This window comes from Parus major, chromosome 5, assembly GCF_001522545.3.
Source record: "Parus major isolate Abel chromosome 5, Parus_major1.1, whole genome shotgun sequence".
Lineage (NCBI taxonomy): Eukaryota > Metazoa > Chordata > Aves > Passeriformes > Paridae > Parus > Parus major.
In genome coordinates this window covers 30,289,204-30,309,976 of record NC_031774.1, presented here as the reverse complement: position 1 = coordinate 30,309,976, position 20,773 = coordinate 30,289,204, and positions in this window count along the sequence as shown.

Sequence of the window (20,773 nt, the reverse complement as noted above, 5' to 3'; positions counted from 1 at the left end):
TGCCAGTTTATAATCTCAGCTGCACCAGTTCACAGTCCTGAAAATGCACTTCTTTCAGCTGCTACTAGAATTAGAACTGATTTCAAGTAACAAGGATGTGTATTACAAGCTTGTGATTCAAAATATTTCAGTAACACTACTTTAAAGCAATGAGATTTTTATCCAAAATATGTAGAAAGCAAAAGAATTAATATATCATTTTCATCAAGCTCAATGACAAGTAAAATCTGAGCTCAGCTGTCAAGCAGACAGCTCAGCTCTGTAATGATGGAAGATGGAACCTGTTCATTTCCTTGCATTCCTCGTTACAGCCAACAGTTCGTTTTCTAAAAATATGACTGTGGAAAAAGTTAGAAATGTTTCAATTGAGTTCTCATTTATAAGTCAGGAATTTACTCCACTGCTATAAACAAAGTCTCAGCATTATGCAATCGTGTAAATCAGGCTATAACTGGTACTCTACATTTATGTTGTTCTGAATAGTCTTACATTACTTTAAATGTATAAATTCATCAGTACTCAGATTTCACACTGCTTAGCAGGGCTTTTTATCTAAAAACTACAGCAAGGAATTTATCACGGGGGAAGAAGTCAATATTGAAATTCAAATCATTAAAACTGAAAGGATCTTCTGCAGCTTCAGTTAGTTTCTGTGACTTACATGCTTAAACTAAAAAAAGAGTAGCTGCAAATAATGTGTTACAACAAAACCTAATAACTTTGCCTCTCATATAATATCAGTTTTGTTGTTTTCCTTGGAGTCTCAGTACATGAAATTTTATCTATAAATCAAAGTCTTGGAAATAAACTTGCTGAAATCACAATCAGAGTCAAATATTTATGTGATGATTTTTGTGAGAAGTTAAGTAAATATGTTGTCATCAGTTAGAGTCTCAAGAAAACATCTCAGGTTTTTTTTCTCTTCAGTTTGGAAAAATATGATTCAGTCATGGACAGGAAAATTATGCTTGAAAAAACAGCTTCTTAGCAGGTCTGCACAGGAGCACCTTCACTGTGCTGCCTAGTTTTTAAAAGTTTCATAGTGTGCTCATATTTCTTTGACACATCCCACAGTTGATTTCTTGACAGTCTTTTAAAGACTCCCTCTCTCTGTTGTCCTTCCCCCTACTGCTCCCATTTGTTTCTCTTCATCTGTCTCTCCTCCCTGTTTCTCTGTATTTTGTGAAATTTAAGCTTGATTATTTCTTACTTTTTATCTTAATCATGCTGTCTTCTCCCAGCTGCAAACATTTAGATCCCATTTCCCTACCCTTTTTTATTACCTACTTCTCACATGATTTCACACTTCTCTTTTCACATCCTGCCTTGTTCACCATTCCTGTTCTCATTTCCATACTGTCTTGCCACCTTTCCTAATTTGCAGCTACCTTGTCTGGCCTTGGAATGCTTCTGCACTCATGTCCTTTGCCATGGATCACATCTTGCTTGTTAGGTACTGGTACTTTGTGACAACAGACATTGTCCTGACACTGGCTGATGGATCCCCTTCAGTTCTCCAGCAGTTTCTTTGCAGCAGCTTCTCTTTTCCTACCCCTTGACTTCTGAGGTGCTTGGGTCCTTGTTTTGTACTTCCATACATTGGCTAGCAATTGACCAGTGCTCTCAGGGACTACAGCAGCATAGGTAGTCCCATGGCTAAATAAAAAAAAAAAAAAAATAGCATATATAATATTTCATTATGAGTAAAAACAAGCTGCTATGTTTCAAAACTTTTCTTTAAAGTCTCAAATGCCTATGAGTTAGATATAAATCAGAATTTAGAATACATTGGAAATCTGAGAGATTGAGAAGTTTTGTATTGAGTATTATAGATGAACAGGGAACCTTGGTCTGTGCTGGAATCCTTACAGTTTTTGTGGCTTAACCGAATAGCAAGACAAACAAGAATTGATTTTATATCATCTACAAACAAGGAGTGAAAAGGAAGGGGAAAAAGTAAAATTACCATAAAAATCGTAAGTCTGCAAGTTGGTGCAGTAACATTCAAAGCTTTAACTGCATGGTCAGAGATAACCTCTGCTCACATTCAGCTGCTAACAAAAAATGAAATAAGGTGTCAGACTTTATAAGGAATAAATCAGGAATTAATGGTGAAAAATAGGCAACTATGTGTTCTAAAGTAATGGTACAAATTCACCTCACGTATTTTGACTAAATCTTCATATTCCATCTCAAAAAAAGGGGATTATAGAATTATAGCAAGCCTAATAAAGAATAAAAGAGTAGCAAACTGGTTTTTAAAGTTTATAGACTGCACATACTCAGAGTGGTTTTTATCTTCATGAGTACAGAAACCAGGATCTTCATGAGAACCTTTCCTGAGTGTAGTTCAGTTTAGACAGTTAGGTTTTCACACAGGCTATTAATCTGGTAAGGTCTAAAGAGATTTTAAAGATCCTTTGAAATAAAGGGTGCTGTGTAAATCTAGATTAATACATTTTTCCTGCAGGTAATATTTATGTTAATTTTGCCATTTTTCAGGTTTCCAGTGAAGGAACAGCTACTGGCTTAGTGTTTAACTCTGCATATTTACATAGAGCTTTTCCATGTTACTCCTCATTCCGAAGAAATAAAGCATGCTTGTTTAAAAAAATTCTCAGGCACATTCCTGTAAATTTTCATTTTTAACCTTTTCCTTGCTTTCTATTTATATTACACAAATGCAAAGTTTAAAAGCTCAGTAAATCTATGTAACTGAAGTAAAAGCAACTGTATCATATTTTTTCTACTTATGTTTTCATTGGTTGTTTCAGAAACTCACTTTGAGAGTGAGAAAATTCTAAACTCCAGTCTAAATTCATGCTTTATTCTTACCATGTTGTATGTCTCTTTCCTTCTCAGAGATGATTATTCTGGCTGCGTTTCAAGAAAAGAACTGTCCATCTTCTCTACTTCTATTTATCTAAATTTGATAAACTGTGCAATTTTGTTACATTTACCTAAGTTTCCACAAACATGGGAGAGCACAACTGTACACATTTTTTCATTTTGGATATGTAATCCAGGCTGTGTGGAAAAAAAATTTAATACATTCCCTTGAAAGTGCCTCTCTTAATACATCCTACATTTGCCTAGATGTTTAACTCTTTTTCCTGGAGATTTAGCTGTTGCATTTAACCAGCCTGATCTACTCCTACAATGGGACAATTGGATAGATGAGAGCAGTGAATGTTGTCTATCTGGACTTCAGCAAATCTTTTGGCACTCTCCTAGCATATCCTCACAGGCAAGCTCAGGATCTGTGGGCTGGATGAGGGGACGGTGATGTGTTTTGAGAACCAGATGAATGACAGAGCTCAGAGGGTTGTGATCAGTGGCACAGGGTCAAGTTAGAGGCTTGTCATGGGTGATATCTCCCAAGGTTCAGTATTGGGCCCAGTATTGTTTAACTTATTATATGATTTCTTGGATGAAGGGGAGATGTCTCCTCAGCAAGTTCACTGGGGACACAAAGTTGGGAGGAGTGACTGACACCCCAGAGGGCTGTGCAGCCCTGCAGAAGGACCTCAGCAGGCTGGAGAGATGAGTAGAGAAGAACTGTCTGAAATCAACAGCAGCAAGTGCAGGGTCCTGCCCCTGGCAGGAATAACCCCAGGCACCAGCACAGGCTGGGGCTGAGCTGCTGGGAAGCAGCTGTGTGGAGAAGGACCTGGGGGTGCTGGTGGACACCAAACTGTCCCTGAGCCAGCAGTGCCCTGGTGGCCAAGAAGGCCAATGGGATCCTGGGCTGCCTTAGGAAGAGCACTGGCAGCAGGTCAAGGGAGGGGATCCTGCCCCTCTGCTCAGCCCTGTGAGGCCTCACCTGGAGTGCTGTGTCCAGTTCTGGGCTCCTCAGGACAAGAGAGACAGGGACAGGTCTGGAGACAGTCCAACGGAGGGCTATGGAGATGATTAGGGCACTGGAGCATCTCATATATGGAAAGTGTCAGTCCTCCTTCTTCACTTTTCTTGAAAATTGCGACAACACTCAAAAATCCTTGAGAGAGGCTTTGTGATGACATCAGCCAGCTCCTCAAGAATTCTCAGATCAGGCATCATAGATTTGTAGGGATCCAGCTGGAGCGGTAGATCCCGCACAAGTTCAGGGTCAGCTTTCTAAAACACTCTCTCAAAAAATTGTAGGAACTAATGTGTCAATAATCCCTGGAATTTTATGGATTTTTAACATATAAAAGAGAAACCAGATGCACCTGTCTGAAAGCCTAAAGGAATGACTTAAGATTTGAAATAGACAAAATAGCCTTAGTCTGTGGTCTTTCCTATAAAGAATGAAAAGTAGTTTGTAACATTCCATATAACTCTCCAGTCCTGTGATTTAGAATGCTATTCCACTCAAAGTCTTCATAGACATAAATGATATAATAATAATAATAATAATAATAATAATATTAAAAAGCACAAAAGAAATTCCAGTACACATCTGTTGTGTTTCAGACTTGAAGTCAGAACAACAAAGACATCAGCACAGCTGTAAAAGGTCACTTACGTAGCAGGCCCTTGGATTTCTTTCTGGCTAAGTCAATAAACAGGCATATTTAATCATAGGTTAGAAGTTGTGAGTGACAAACAGGACAAGTTGTAAAAGGAAAAAAAATCCCACATTAGAGGAGGTGGTATAAAAGTACATTCTGAGAATTTTCTGATTCCCCAGTGAAAGGGTCACTAAACTTTCTATCAGGGAAGGTTGAGTCATGCTGTTCTAAGTGAACTAAAGTTTGTTTTGGAGAAATTTGTCCATGGTATTGTTTGTCTTTTCATTTCTCATATCATGGTTTTCCATTTGGGCTGATGATAGAGCTGACAATCTGGAGACAGTTAGAGAATAAACTTATAGCACCTGCAATTTGAGCAAAGAAAATAAAAATAATCACTTTCTTTATGCCAGGTTTCTGATCTTGCTATGGCAACAGGAAAGTTCAAAGGCTGATTAGGTAAGATCCAAGTGACCCAGAGTACTACTGGAGGGTAAGCCTTATTAGGTCTATGCCTAAAAACAAAAATTCTATGAAATAGGACTTTTTATTTTTTATTTTTTTTTTTAAGAATTCTTCAGATTTAGAATTCGTTTATATTTCGTTGTTCATGAAACTAAAATAACCGTATGCAAGATACTCAGGTACTATGAACAAAGACAATGGAACGATAGCAATTGAGAAAAAGGTCTATTGCAGCCTCTTAGCAGATGTTAAGAAATTGAACTTCAGTTTCCAGCTTCAGAAGCTCACACATCTTCCAGTAATTGCCATTAAAAACATTTACTGCTCACTAACCAATGTTGTCTAAGACATGCCCTAGAATAACCATTTAGATCAGTATTGATAAAAAATCTTTGCACAATAAAAATTGGTCTTATCCTAAAATGTTAACTTGAGTTTGGCCTTAAAAAAGCTCCACTACTATATGAGTAGAGCACAGGACATGGATGAAACCCATGGCAAAGAAACAGACAGCTGGAAAAAGGAACAAAGAGGAAGACATGGATTCCCTCCCAGCATTTAGGCATACCCTCATAGTTACTGTAGTATATCAGTAGAGTGTATTGAGGGATGTTGTTTAGCTAGGGCCAAATATAATCCCTTGACCTCATACTGGTAGGGGGAAAGATTTCAGTTATTGCCTTGTGCTCTTCTTGCTTGAGGCAAAAAAGATTTATGAGGTTTCTCTGGTCTCTCTTTTCACTTGGACCACACTGACTTTAAAACAAATAAAAATAAACAAATAAACCAGTAAGTTTGTTTTGTACTAAGAAAAGCAGAATCTATTATAAATTTTATAATTAAACTATGTTGAAAATTTTCTAAGCATTATTGCCACTTTTTTTACAGGGCATTTTTTACTTAGATGATTTTCAAATCTCCTTTCCAACCCAAATCGTTCTATGAAGTCTAGAGGAAGACAAAAAGAAGTACATACCTTTCTGCCTTTCACTGATTGGAATCAAATACTTTGGGACCTGATCCATGGAACTGCCATAGTAGAATTCAATATGGAAGGAAAAGAAACCTTATATAGTTGAAGCAAGCATTTCAAAGATTTAGAAAGGAAAGACTCTCCAAAGTGGATAACGTGGAAAAAGCAAGCAGGCAACTAAACAAATGTAATTAGTCTTGTTTCTCACCAAGTCAGACTTTAAAGCTTATGCTACCTAGAAACGAACATCTGAAATATAAGATATCAATCTCAGCTACCACAGTAGGCTGGAGAAGCAAATCCTGGGATGTCAAAGATACAGCATGTTTTATAACTGAAGTAAATAAAACTAATTTTAAGGCCAAAAAATATTTAGCAGTTGTGCAAAAGTCATAGTACCAATTATTGTTTGAGCAGAGTGGTTGGGGGGTCCGAGCAATGCTTTGGCAAAGCCTTTGCATGGAGGGCTGACTGCCAAGAGCAGCTGTGCAGTGACAAGTCTGGAATGTCCTCTGAGTAAGGCTGGCTGCAGATCCCTAAGGACTTTGAGAGGGGGAGGTTCTTGAATATCTTGAGAAATATGAAAGCCCCATTCAATAATTTTAAAAAAATCATTAGTCATATAAGAAGGAAACATGAAAATAACTTTGTAACCATGTTGCTATTTATTCACCCTAGATAAATATATTTCACGTGTGTTCAGTACACTTCCTCTAAGGTTTGCTTTTCCTGACAATTAGCTTTATGAGGTTAGGGTTCACATTGCAGACCAAAGTTTAGTTACTTTAACTGCATTCAAGATTCCGAGATTTCTATAGTGAAATATAGCTTCATATTCCTACACACTATAATAGAGTATTTCAACTTCCTTGTTGGCCGGAATTAGAGTTTTCCATATATTTCAGAAGTGTTACTGTGCTATGTGAGCACCTAATTCTGCTCTCTAGGCTCAATACAAGAGGTCACTGACTGAGTAATGAGGTTAATTACTGTAACATCTGTCAGTCTAGTTCTCAGATATATAAAAACAACTTTTGTACTAATGTCTTGCTTTGCTGTTTTGAAATCTAGTAATAGAATATTCCTAAAGTTGTCTTCATATAAAATCTTTAGAAGAAAAATTACACAAAATGAAGGATAATATATTTACCTGTGTCTTCCATAAACTCTTATCTTTAACTGTATCATTTAAGTAACAAAACATAATTCCTGTTAATGAACTGAAACTATTTTAAGAAGCAGTAGTGTTCAAATGCAAACCAGATATATTCAGGAACAAAGGCCCCATTTAAAAACTGAAGCTCAGCTGTCTAAGTTTGAAACTTCAAGTATTTAGTGCAGAGTGATCTTCCTTCTATAGGTTTCAATTAACTGTTCCACAAAAAAAAAATAAAAAAATAAAAACATTTACATTTTAAGGCATTTATAGTACATTTGATAGAGTGATTTTAATAAAATTCTTCTACATGATTATGTCCTACAAGGCTCCATGCATCAATTTAAGGCATTTGCGTTTGGCATCAGCTGATGTGCAATCTGTTGAAAAATACCCTGTTCATAATCAGCCTAAGAACAAACCCCTCCATCACCAGACAGTGGTCACCCACCAAAGCTATCAGCTCCAGCTCTTGTCTCCAAAGTTCAGACTGACAGCCACTAAAAAACTGAGATGTGGCTTAGGTGTAGGTTAAACATTAGGAAAAACTTTTTTACTTACTTGAGAGGGTGGTGAGGAGCTGGCATGGGTTACACAGAGAAGTTGGGGATGTCCTGTCCCTGGAGATGTTTAACGTGGAGGCTGGATGGAGTTCTGAGCAGCCTGGTCTAGACGAAGGTGTGTCTGTTGTCGGGTTGGAATTGAATGGTTTTAATGTCCCTTTCAACTCAAACCATTCTATAAATTCTCTTTCAAAACTGCAATATGGTTTGTTTGCAGATTTTGTTTTAGCTCAGATGTATTTGCACATAGAAAGTTACAGAAGTCTGAAGTTCATTATTTCATTGGAGAGAATTGCAATCTTTCTTCTTTTCTCCCACTGAGATTATTCACGTTTGCACTAATGCCAGATCTTAAAACCTTAAATGCAAGAAAATTCCAAGTTACAATATTAAATATCATCTCATATCTAGTGTCATCCTTGTTTATTCTTTCTAGCATCAGGGAGCTCTACAGAACCTTAACATCTAATAGGTAATGAAAAAGATTATATTAAAAATGTTGATCTCCAATTATGTTGAACACAACTTCACCAGAATTGCCAGGCTTTCAGCACTGACATCTTCATGCAGGTGCTACAAGTGGGAAGTATGTGGTCATAGTTTCAGCTTTGCTGAAAGAACTAATTGACTTTCATGCAGGATTTTGATTATTGCAAAATCTGAGTTTGTTCCACTTGGTTACAAAAGCCAAACCTTTCATAATTGTCTGTGAAAGGCAGTGAAGCTTCAGTATGGGAGCAGGTGAGCCCCTGGGATTCCACAAAGCATTAGGAGTGTGAGTACTGTTTTCTTTAGACAGGTTAAGAAAGAGATTGCTCCTGATGGACCTGTTCCAGAGCTGCCCCCCTTCAGCCGCTGGAGCCCCACACCCATGGCAGTTCCCCAGCTTCCAGGCTTCTGAGAGAACCAGGGGAAAATACCAGTGTCCCAGAAACAGATTTCAATCTGCCTGAGCAGCAAATTCCTACCAGAAAATGTTTTGTCAAAACTTTTCTAGTCTCTTCCATTTGTAATTAAAGGCTTATGTTTTACTATAAAAGAGATTACTGTGCTGTGTGTAGCATGTTTCTGGGTACCAGTGCTGTTGTTTGGGTACTAGGGGTGGTAGGATGGTGTTGGTGCTGATCCTCTCCATCCCAACTTTGAACCATAAAATACCAAAGAAATTTCCCCTTGCTTTAGAATTCCTTCCCATAACTGAAATGAAGGTCAAAATTACTTATATCACCTTTGACACTGGCACAGGATTTTGAGAAGGAAACACATCAGAAAAGGTATCAGTCTGTGGCAGAAGCAGTAATGGCCTGGACCAGGCCAGGCAGGTAGCACCTGAAACTTGGTCATGCAGAGGACTTTGTGTAATAAATGGCAGGAATTTCTCTCTTGAAGTGGTGAAGGAGAACTGCTCTAAAAATAAATACATTTTTTGTGAAACCAATTCTCATACCTTTTCAAACTCCTTATGCCACTTTATTGTTATATGAGTGATAGTTATGAAAATCTGAATATGCTTTTCCTCCTCACAACTAGAAAATTGGCATGGCCCAGTAAGATGGAGATGTAAAACATACAAACCAGACTTGGCCTTTAGACCATACAGTTCCTTCCATGTCCTTTTTAACCTGTGCATTGCACAGAGAAAGAACAAGTGTAAAGTACATGTATCTTTGAGATACCCAGCAAAATTTCTTATGGACTGCCTAATGGAATCCTTTACTTTTGTTTTATGTTAAAAAATTAAAAATAATAAGATGAAAGTTTTAAAAATAGGAAATTACATTTTTTATCCAACAAATGTGTCTGTGAAAAGCATCTCCTACTCCTGAATTTTTTGTCTTTTTCCAGGAATACATTATTCATTTTTAGTTTGTGGACTTTTTTTTTTTTCTGAATGGGAAGCCACATCTTTTTATAGAAACAAATTTTTAGTTCTTAGCTGTTATCCAGCTCATGTATGGTACTTGTAATATGTGGTGTCTAAAAGATGTATATTGGGAGCAAAACTGCAAGTCTCAAAAGAGGGAACACTAGAAGAAAGTACTTTGAAGGTACAATACATCTCAGTGCAGGATGCCGCAGGAGCTGCTCTCCCAAAATGCACATTGCATTAACTTTTTTGTCTGCTGTAGTTTACATACCATCCCTTGCTGAGCTGGCCAGTGGATGCAAGTTCACAATGGAAACACGTTTTAGCTTGTACTATAGATTTCTTAGTGTGGGACATGGATCAGAGTCTCAAGAGACTAAAACAGACTAAGAAAAATGGGGCCCCATTAACTTGCTTTAACATTACTACCCTGCTAATTGCTAAATTGCTAACATATGTAATTTGTTTGACCGTGGTCAGAACTCAGCACTCCTCACATGCACTTGGACCACATTTGTCACTTTCTAAGTACTAAGGAAGGGAGGTGTGAAGAGGCAACAGCAAGCAGCCAGGTGGTATTCTTCAGTAAAGGACCTAGATTTGATAGGGATGAAACTGTAGTGAAGACAAAGGTTTACTAGTTTAGATGTTTTCCCTCGAGATACCTACATAGCAGCAGATTTATTTTCATTTGTGAGCATATTGTGTAATGTCTCCTTTCACAGTGTGAAATAATAGTGAATAACAGTGTGCCCTATCCTAAACAGGTAACACTTAACTAGGTTCTTTTACCAAAGAATGTGCATTCACTCCCCTGTAGGACTGGGATTTAGCCTGTCAACCTGCCATGGAGATGTGTTCAAGATATTAAGAGAAAAGAAGTTGCACAATGTTGGGGAAAGGTGTGAGCACTTTCCACAGAGTTCAGGCACTCACGTCCTAAGTAAACCCTTACTAGATGCCTAAGATGGATAAAAATAATATGGCTAACAACAATCCAGTGCCTTTTCTACGTCATGTCTAACCCTGCAAAGCACTAAGGTCTCCCTAGAGGTGGTGGAGGTGGTGATGGGTTGAGGTTGGGCTTTGGGGGAAAGATAGTAAATCCACCATTCACCCAAACTGGTAGCTTCACTACTTTATTACATCTTTCATGGCCAGGACTTCTTTTCATTGTGCTAGTTATGCTGATTTTCATGAACTTTCCTTTCCTCTGCTTGAGGTGAGCTGTAACCTCAAGAGTGACAGTCACCACAGGACTGGTGGCTGTGTCTAAAGCAGGATCATTACTGGACTACACTGCACTGTAGAAGTTCATGGTAAAGACCTACTGAGGAGGCATTTTGTGAAAGGCATTTTGCATCTCAGTGCAATCTTGATGAAGCTAATAGGAAAGACCAGTTCCTTCCCTTAAAGTAAATTAGACTGGAGCAACTGCTGGTTGCTGAAAATGAGACTTCAGGCCAGCGTGGGCCTCCAGACCAGCTTGCACAACGGAGTTTGGGGACGACAGCAGTGAGTGAAAGCAGTCCTGCTTACTAGAGAAAAGAAGTTTAACTGAGAATCGCATTACTTAGAAGAGACATTTTCTTCCACAGAAGTTAATAAACATGTAATTTTTTTGCCTCTGTGCCGGGATCACCTGAGCTGAAATGTGATGGGTATAAATCCTAACTGGAGCTAGCTGAAAAAAACTGATACCCATGAAGTGCTTGATTTACTATATAGCTTTGTCGGATGAGGAATGGGGTCAAAGGGAAAATGCAGTAGAAAGTGTGCTAAGCATGCTGTCAGAGTGCTGCTGAAATGACAAGACACAGGTAGGCTCCTTTGGCCTGACCTGCTTAGTGTCAGTGACAAGAAAGACGTAATAAAGATGATGTCAGGCTAACATGAGAGCAAGTTTGTTCACAGAACTGTGATACCATACACAGGGAATCCAGATCAACAGTGAGTCACTCTGTTGAAAGAAAGCAACACTGACAGAATTGGACAAAAGGAAAGTTTCTATACAATTTCTTAACAATGGGGAGTGGGAGGAAAAAGCCACTCCACAGGATGAACCAATGAAGACTTTAAAATGAAGAAGTAATGTTTATTTGCCAATTTGTATTCGAGCTTGGCATGTCACTCCCCTCCAGACCCTCTACACACAGAAAAGCACTAATTCTGTGATACACAGCTGGGGTGGGGAAAATGCTGAAAAACATGAAACAGAGACATAAAGTACCATATACTTACACTATATCTGTTCCAAGAAAAAGCCTTTTGCTCTCACGCTGTGAGGTGTAAATAAAATAACAAAATGCTCCCCATTCTGCAACAAATATAATTTGAGAACAGGTATATGAACTTACACAGCTTTAAAACAGTTGCACTTCCACTGAATCAAGATCTTGCTACTTAGCCTATAGTATGTTTCAGGTTGTCAAGAAAATTATTATTTAGAAGAATATTTGTGAATAATGCTAACAAACAGGCAGACACACACATAAGTACTTATAGCCTTCTTTTCCAGGACTGCTGCTAACTGTGCAGATCTAGTTATCTATCACACTGTACAATCTTACTTTCTTGTGCACCCTTCTTTACCTACCTGGAATCCTCTTTCTTATTTTATTCTAAAATTAAAATGCTACTGAGATCAGAAATAGCATCTTCTTCAAGGAGTCCAGCGGAGGGAGTGTGTTTTTCACAAAGGATTACAGCTTGTAATGATGATAAAAACATCAGCAAGCAGACCATGAGTTGACAAAAAAGCACACGTGTTCTAATGAGATTTCTTCAACTTTTAATCACTATTTAAAAAAAAAAAAGTCAGCAAAATGCTACTCTTCCAATAATATAAATAACCATAATTTTCTTAAGGGGAGAGACACGATTTTAAGAAATGTGTTAAATCTTTTGCATACTTACTAGACATTCTTCACACTCCGAGGGATAAATCTTACCCACCTAGAATGGATGTGTCTCTTTGTCAGATACAAAACATATGATGAAAATATGAATATAGAAATACAGGGAATATAATGAAACCGCTTTTGACTTTATATTAGACTATGTCTTTATAAAGTTTATATATTATTTTCTGCAGGCCAATTGTTTATAGCTTCTGGATTTTAAAATTAGATAAGGAAAATCAGAGTGTTTTCCAAAATGCTGGAAACAAGGGCTATGCTGTTTATACCACCACTTTGTTATATTTTACATGGCTTTCTCATTCAGATTTTTTCCTAATGGGTGTATGCAATGTTACATCACCTAACAGCATGGATTTCATGACAGGATATTACAGCAGTGATGGACAACTTTGATAGTAGATTTGTATTAATGTGATAGAAATCACAGTGTTGTGTTCAGTACTTCGAACACATTAGTACTTCAAGAGAAAATGCAGCCAGCCTTAGAATTTATTATGTGAGATGCTAATCTACAGGTAAAAAAAACCTCAGCCAAAATAAAGATATCCAGCTGGAATCCAAGCCTCTAATTCCTGACTATTTTTAAAAGTGCTGCTTTAGAAATACTTGTTGAATGTGTAGATCCCAAATCAAAGTGTAAACCTCTTGTGTTCTTCCTTTAAATCAGTAAGTGTTCCTCTCTATCTATAAAATAAAAGTAACTGTAGCCTGGACAATTTACTGAGTTTCAGAGGTGAAGAGAATCCAAGACAATATCAGCAGGTCAAAGACAACTGTTTCTCCAAGCTGGAAATCAAGCACCTGCAGCTTAACACAAAGATATTCTGATAGGATCTTTTATTTTACTTGTCTTGTGGGCTGTGATCAATCTAAAAATGCCTGAATAGCAACTTTGTTCGTCTTCTAGCAAACCTTTCATGCTTTTGAAGGGTGGCATTTTAGAGGTCATGAATGAATAGGCTAACAAACACTTTTATAAAAATTGTGTTTTTTCAAGTTTGAAAATCTCAGTCATGACAGTACTCGTGCTCCTTTCTCCTGCAGGACAAATTTTTTCTGCTTTGTTTTTTTATCTTTTGAGGTTAAATTCCTTCTCTCTTCTTCACCAAGCCATGAATGTTTCAGAAAGCTGAAGTAGTGATTTTCTTTCTCTTTTTTAAATTTAGATCCTCACATGAAAAAAGCCTAATGCACTTAGCAAAAAGATTAGGTTGAGCAAAGCCAAGTCAAGTATCAAGTATTGTAACATTCACATCCAAATTAAGTCTCACTCCTCATCTTGCTTTTTACATCTGTTGAAATATGGTTTCTGTTATGGTTTTGGAAGATTTCCATTTACTGTAAGTTTCAGTATTGATGAGGTCACTGTTTACTTTGAATAGCTCTTTGATAGGAAAAAAGCAAGCACAATGGAACATTCAGGAAGCATGGCATATAATACATTATTAAATTAATCCTACGAGAGTTGTATTGAGACATAACTTCTCTTAAGACCTATGGCATAGCCTTAGGGGACAGCTGTCCCACAACTCCAGTGACAGCAGGTTCTCATGTAATTGCAACAAATGATGCTGACTATTGATAGATAACAGCCATGTGAATTCTGCCTGCTCAAGCCACTGTGTACAGCTGTATAAACCAGAGAAGCAGACTGGAGAACAATGGACTGAGGTGTGCTACCCACACACATGCCTTTTCAGAGGATATTTCTGCAGCTAATACTCTGGTAGCAAAAGACACACTCCTCATATTAACTGGAAGTGTCTTCGCATGCTTTCCTGATAGGCTTCTGAGAACAGACTTGGATTATAGTCAAAGGCCTTATCTAGGTGTTAGTCATGCTCAGATATTCAAGTTGAGGCTTTGGAATCAGTTTGTGGTTACATGCTGACATTGGAGAGGCCACCGTGCTGTTTCCAGTGTGGAAATAGTGCCGTTTCCATGTGCCCAGCATCATCTTTCACACTCCTCACTGGGAGCCCTCCAGCAGCTAGACTGCTGTGGTGGGTCAGAAGGATAAGCTCAATGATTTTCTAAAAACTTACCTCTTTTTTTTTCAGTTTAAGCTTAGTGTATGTGATTTATTCCTTTATTTTTAATGGCAAACATACTTGAGAACATGAGCTGAATGCAAGCAGAGACCTGTGATGTCACCTGGTAATGATATGGAAAAAGTGTGAAGTACAGCTGTACTACATTGTTCTGCTAAAGTCTAGAAACAAAAGGATATTCATGCATGCTGCAAGCGTATTTCATACAACTTCTGCCTAATTCACACACTGAGTGTGTGATACAGTGAAGATCCCTTATTTTTAAAGGCTCATAACTTCTTCATTTGAAAAATCATCTTTTAACTTTAGAGATAACCTGGGAGACAGCTGATAAAGTAGCCAGGCTTGACAATCCAATCATAACAAAAACCTCTTTTTTTCATGAGGATATAAATTTGGCTGAAGTGAGTTAGTGAGAATCTTAAAAGACCTTTATTCAAATGGCCTTTGAATTATGTGTAAATGACCATGTTATGGGGAAGAAAAAGGAGGAATTAAATCTACTTTCTCTGTATAGTATATTCTTGCTATATATTAAAGCAGTTCCAGGAACATGGTTTTGGTTTTTAAAAGATATTTTAGGAACAATTACTGTTTAACTTGTTACTTTTGCTTGACTGAATGTTTCATGTTTAACATGAACCGCGATTGTTAAATGCCCTAAATTAAATGTCTCCAACACTTCTTTCAAAATGCTGCTTAAAATATCCTGTTATCCTTTGTCTTTCAAGAACTTAAGTATTTCTGTCAATATGTAAAGCTTACATAAGTATTTACACCTCAGAATTCTTTCTAGTGATGCTTCATGCACTGTTTGGGATAGCCTATGAAGTGCTGTGTTTGGCAATCCTTCATAAAAAATAATTCTATTTCTTCATAACAATAGTGAATTCTGGTGTTGTCTATGAAAAATTACAAACTGTTCAGTGCTTCTGAAGAATTTAATTTAGATCCCTACATGGTGAAAACCAAGTATACATTCTACAAATAAGAAAATTAATTTTTGTATTTAACATAAGTCGTCAGTAATGTACATAGAGAAACACACTCTTAAAATTAAGCCAAGAAAAGTATATTTAGAGGCAAATATTGAAGAAGAAGCATAAATAAGACAAGGATGTTTAACAACAAAGCAAGGCCATGGAGAAGCTCCATGTGTAAAACTGCACCTTTTCTGGAAGACCACAGATCCCTAGGGATGTGCAGATTCTTGAAGTGGTTTGAAAGGAAGGCTGATGGATCAGTTGGCATATACACAAGCACAGCTGCACGGTAGAGAGTTTTAGAGGAAGCAGGGTTATTTTTATAACTTGAAACTTCAAGATATGAATTTAAATGATAGGGAATTTCCAATAAAAAAAAAAAGAAAAAGCCATATTTCCTCCAAATAATATTATTACATCCTGAATATGTACTGTGTTTGTATTCCTAAAAAGTCAGAAGCATGCACAGTTGTGCATACCAAAATGTAAAAGGAAACAGGACCTTATCCATGAAAAAATATCACAAAAAATTTTTAGAATCATGATGAGAAAAATTGTAAAAGACAATGTTTTTCACATGACACAAATTTAGTTTGAAATTATTTGAAAGTGATCAATACCTTTAGCAGAAGTAAAAGGGCATATAGCTTAAAAATCTGCTAGTTTTGACACTTTAATTTATTTTTAAAAATGCTTGAAATCTGGCTGATTCTTGCTACTAAGTTTCTCTGCTCTACCCAGAGGAGAGGAAGAAAACTGGCATGCTTAAACATAAATTTGGCTGCATTAGTAGGAAACCTACTGTAGTCATAAATGGAAAGTATTCAAGCTAAAATGTCAGTAGTAGAAGATGACAGGAGTCAGTGTTAGAGGTCCAGATTTTAAATATTTACGCAAATATAACGTAACAGCGATGTGGAAAGCAAAGACATCCAAGTTTGCAGATAGCACTTAATTAGCAAGCACTGCAAATAATGAAGGAATGTACAGTCAGGAATCAGTAACTGAAGGGAGAAAAAGTTTGAGCTGTCAGGTGAGAGTAGCTGTAATAAAGATGAAGTTTTGAAAAGGCAACATGCAGAATATTTTTAATGTTAAAATTTTGTGATAAACTTAATCTTTAAAATTTTTGGTAATAAGTAAATATGTATAAGTTGCTGTTTATTGTTTTAGTGTACTTATTTTTCTTAGGGACTACAGACTTCTAGCTCTAAGGAGTTACAGAGTTTCTGTAACAGAGTACAAGATTTCTTGCAGGGTCTTTGGCCCAGGTAGACCAAAACACTTAGGCATTTACAGGAATTTTGCCAATACAGCCACTGTGCATCTCTTCCCCAAACAAAGAACCTACCCCTGTGTCGTGGTTTTAAAGCAGTAACTAAAAAAATTACTTATTTCTTGCTGTAAGATATGGATTAGAACAAAACAGGCTTAAAACTTAAAAGGAATGAAGAAAGTTTATTAACAAAACTACAAGAATAAAAACACCAGAATAAACTTCCAGAATACTGTTTTATCCCCCACTACTTGACCATTCTTTTGCACAAGTGACAACATAGAGACAAAAAGCTTTAGAACTTTTGGTGGTTAAAACAGTCTCAATTTCTGCTACAGTTTTTCATCAGTCTTTGTAGAGAAACAGAAGTCTTCTTCTGCTAATCTATGGAGTTTTTCACGAGAAAACTATTTCTGTTATAGTTTTCTATTTCCCTGATGCCAGCTACCCAGAAATCTTGTCATCAGAGTTCACTGCTCCCATTTCACATCACTCTGAGGTGTGTATGGGCCATGAGTCTAGGGATGTCATTTTAAGGATGAGTTATTCAAAGGCAAAAGTCCTCTTCATCTGTCTCTGTGAGCTTCCCTGGAAACAGTTTTCTCATTGTCCTCAAGGCCTCAAATCATCGCTTCACTCTGTTCCAGCACCTCACTGTATAACAATTACTCTCTTTTGCTCAAAATCCACACTTTGAACACTCCATTCCTCCCAATATACTCTGTCATGAATTAAAGGAGTCTTTTTAAACTGCTATTGTCCATCTCTATAGCTTAACAGAAAGATATTTCAGCTTAAAAAGCATCTCCTTATTCTCTCTTCCTCATCTAAAACTTAACTCTTTTCTCACTGTTTTTGGTGGTTTTATGATGTCTTCTTCATGTTGATTGTCTCTTTCTTTCTCTGTCTCTCTGGGAAAAAGGAGTAATCTGTACATTTTATCCAGGTAGTAAAATTATTGAAGCTTTAGAAAAGCTGCAGGAGTTCATGGTGTCAGGTTGCAATCCAGCAGCAGAAACTGAAAACTAAACCAGGCTGGCTGGCTCTGCTTCTCCCCCCCGCCCTCTGCGGCCTTGTCCAGCCTGGAGGGGAGGGAGGAGGCCAAGACAAAGCCTCGTTATCTTTCCAGAAGCCAGAAACACAAAGAGAACAAGAGAGCTTTGACTGCACACCTTAAGGGGGTGTTCACAAGTTGAACTCACTTTTTAATGGTCAAAACTGCTGTCAGTTCTTAGAAATGACCGATAATTGGTCAGGAGGAAAGACTCCCATCAGCCACCAGCAGCTTCAACTTCCTTAGCTCCCAAAACCACCTTAAAGGTAAAGCCACCCCATGACACCCTGTTCCCCATGTTGCCCGACAATCTGTTCCTTTGCACACTCAGCACGGTCTCTGCCTGGGCAGTGAGTCAGTAGGGAGCTGCTGTCTAGGTTTCACACAGCAAGATGATTGAACTTGGTTCTCAGACAGAACCAAGGAGGCAGAAGCATATTCCCATCCCCTCTTCAACATCAAAATCCCCTGCTTAGGTAAATTCAAGCCTCAACAAACATAAGAAGAGAAATGGATTCTTTATACTTGTCCGATGACATTTCTAAAATTATAGAAATTTTGTCTACTCCAACTTCTTCACAGCCCTAGCTCAGGTTGGATGTTGGTTTCATTTTAGTCAAATCTTGAAAATCTCCAGGGAGATTGCCTCTCTTCTCTGGGTACCTGTTCCAGGGCTATGATTCCTGATTTTAAAAGTTACTCCTTCCATTTGGTCTGAGCCTCTTGGGCTGCAGTTTGTGCTGGTTTTCTCTTCTTACACTGACTGCTACTGTCTAGAAGAGTTTGACTGTTCCTAATTCCTCTTCAGCTGCTGCAGGCTGCATTTAGATCCTTCACTGACAGGCTAAGAATCCCTTGCTTAACCAAACAGGTCTTCTGCTGAAATTTCCCATCTTCCTGTGCAACAGGATAATTTGTTGGATATTGGATAATGTTTGGATTGTCCTGGGCTAAGGAAAACAGTGATTCACACAAATTTGAGGATGCAGCCCATCCTCCAGAACCAGGCTGGCTGCTCACACAAACTCAGAATCAGAATCGTAAAATCATAGAAAATACTGAGTTGAAAGGGACACATAGGGATCATCAAGTCCAACTCCTGGCCTGGCACTGTATGCCCCAAGGACCACACCATGTGCCTGAGAGCATTGTGCAATTGCTTCTTGTACACAGAGAGGCTTGGTGCTGTGACCACTGTCTTGGAGAGCCTGTTCCAGCACCCAGTCACCCTCTGGGTGAAAAAACCTTATCCTGATACCTTAGCTAAACTTCCCCTGACTCAGCTTCATGCCATTTCCTCAAGTCCTGCCACTGCTCACAAGAGTGAAGAGATCAGTACTTCCCCTGACTCTTCCCCTTGTAAGGATGCTGAGGAGCACAATGAGGTCTCCCCTCGGTCTCTAATTTAATTTAATGGATGTATCTCAGGTAGCTGGAGTTAAATGACATTAATCCCATCACAGCAGCCTGATATCCACAGTTCAAAGCATCCACTGCAAACACAACCCCACTTTATAAACTGCTGAGTCTTTGCAGCAGAATAAGGTCCATGCAGATGATGATGATGATGATTATTATTATTATTATTATTATTATTATTACTACTATTAAATTCCATTATTATTTAAAAATAAAGCATGTTGAAAATATGGGCCACAGAGATTTATTTGTGTCTGACAAAGAGGAAAGTAGCTGGGGAAATTTCAAGCATAAACTTTCATGTTTATGTTTACTTTCAAGCATATTGTACTAGCATTTTTTTAAAAACTATGGTTAGCACAAAGCTAACAGAGTCTGAAACTATCCCATCATTTTTGCTACAAGGTCAGCTGATAAGTCATAGCAGGAGTTTGTTTTTAAGCATTGTTAACAGTTAAATGTTTTTGAAGGCTTGTGTACTATGGTATTTATATTACACTATTTGATGCTCACATACTGCTTCAAACATTATTTTTAAACATGAATCAGAAGCAAATAGTAGTGAAGGATTTTTAAATTGCACAGTGGCATCTCCATATATAGAGCATTTGGATGATATGATCAGCGTCTCAGAGACAGAGCCTGTGTCTGTTACAAAACTTCTCCTCAGATGTTATTTTATCATACCTTAGAAACAGATTCTTCCCTTTATATTTATATTTGAGCAACTGCACAAAGGACAGCATGGGTCAACAACTGCTGCTCAACCCAGCAGCTCTTTCTGGCTCTATTGCTCTTTTTGCCATCCTGGCAATCTGACAGGGTCAAGCATTTAACCTTGCAGGTCACAGATCAGCTAAGACTTGCCCTCATTTGACCTATGTGAACAATAATAAGCCCCTTTTCCAATAGTCTTTGTCCTAACCAACCCAGCTATAATGTCAATTAACTTGGCAAGGCTTAAAGCCACTTTGAAAATCATTCAGTGTCTAAGGAATGTTAATAGCAGAACAGCTGTTTTCAAGAATCTCACACTTCGTGTTTCTTCTATTAAGAATTTTACTAATCCTTCCCTCATTGTTTTCTCTCATATGACGTAAGATATAAACTGATCTGCTGACCTCAAAAATGTGTTTTTCTTGCAAAGGGAGTAATTTCTTATAAGAAAAACAGTATTTAGTGAAAATGTCTAAAAAGGTTTTGTTTTGTTTTCTGAATAAGGACCTAATTTGGTTTCTTGCATTTCTACTAACACATGCTTCTAGCAGGGGTTTGGACCAGATAACCTTCAATGTCCATCCTAAACTAACTTTTTCCATAAATGTTGTTGAACTAAAAGTTGGTTTAGACTCTTTTCTGTTCGGTGCAGCCCAGGCCATGAAGGAACCAATTGCAGCAGCTGAATGGAACTAGCCCTGACTTTTCCGTCCAGTTCTAACCTGCTTCCCCACAGGTGAGGTTTATAAATTATGTATATCAGCACTTTTAATTTCTTGCACACAATAGGAGCCCTTTCCATACTAATGAACTGCTTCTTTCACCAGAGCAAACA